This window comes from Podarcis tiliguerta (genome assembly GCF_965153285.1).
Source record: "Podarcis tiliguerta genome assembly, chromosome: 8".
Lineage (NCBI taxonomy): Eukaryota > Metazoa > Chordata > Lepidosauria > Squamata > Lacertidae > Podarcis > Podarcis tiliguerta.
In genome coordinates this window covers 70,888,079-70,889,464 of record NC_139541.1, presented here as the reverse complement: position 1 = coordinate 70,889,464, position 1,386 = coordinate 70,888,079, and positions in this window count along the sequence as shown.

The following is a 1,386-nucleotide window of genomic DNA, read 5'->3' as shown; positions in this document are numbered from 1 at the left end:
TGTTCTTTTTTATCGGTAGGCATTTGTTGAACTGTTTCTTTAAATCTAAAGGTTCATCATTGTTTCACCCAATGTGTATACCTTTAAGGGGCCGGAGCAAGGGCCAGAGTGAACTAACGAGATCCAGCTTTACAGCTGTGAAGCATAGCAGGTGCTGCTGAGTTGCATTGATTAAGCTGTGTTGGGAATTGGCCACAGTATATAAGGAACAGCACCTAGCTCTGCCATTTCCCCTGGGGATGGGTTGGTGTTTGGGTCGTGTTTGTTTGTAGTTGTGTTTGGTGTATAAGGAGTTTTTGTTTTTCTTATTAAAACCTTGTTTGTTATTTTTGAGTCCCTTCTTTTTAATGCAAGCTCTCCCCAGCAAGCTCTCTGCGCTACTATACTGCGAAAAGCCAACAATAATCTGCTGCGCCCTGTATCCTTAAACTGGACTTTGGCCACATATTCTCTCAGAGGACACTTTTATATAGTGGACTGTGTACTGATGGGTCTTCAGAATAAACAACTGTGCTCTGTCAAGTGTTGCAGATTATAAGGGGCACAAACAACATGAAAGCCTAACAGGTTTTATTTGTTTTTCACTGCAGAATGTGCAAGGTCTATTGAGCGTGAGTATTGTGAAACCTTTGAATGATTGTTATATTGTATGTAGTGTGAAAATGGAAAGCAGAAAGGGAAGGAAGGAGATGGTCAGAGGATGATCCCAGCAAGGGAAGAACTCATTGGGCTATAATGTTTGCCATTTGTTACAGGCAGGCAAGTTTTGATACCCAGGCAGAGAATTATAAAATTTAGCACAAAAACATAGGAAGTTCAACTTGTTATTTCCATTTAGTTCTTCTCTTTTTCAAAATATGATCCAAGCTAGGGAAGAACAGACAGAGTTAATAAGATTGTTCTTTTTTATCGGTAGGCATTTGTGAAGAGCATTTGATTATCATTTGCTGCTTCCCTACATTCATTGCTGACATGAAGGAAATAAAAGCTGGGATGTCTTATTGTAGGTGTCTCCAAGATAGTGTAATATGTAACTGGACTTGGATTGACATCCCTTCAGATCTCTCAGGAGCCTCCCACAGCCTTCCAGAGGCCTCGCACAACCTTCCCAGAGTCTGGCAAAGTAGTAGCAGGCCTTGAGCGAATGGTTCCATGGGGCCTTCCTCACTTTGCGTGGTTTTGCCTTTGTACGTAAACCCCCGAAACATGACGCCCATGGGACATGCAGATCTACTGTACTGTATATTGTCACTTCATATGACAAGTCTTGTGTTTCCTGTTGGCGTAAAGCTTTTGGGAACATTGGGGTGTGAATGATTAACTAGAGTATCTGAATTCTCCTAGTGTTATATCTCTTGAAGCCCATGCAATCTGAGTTGTAGTAAA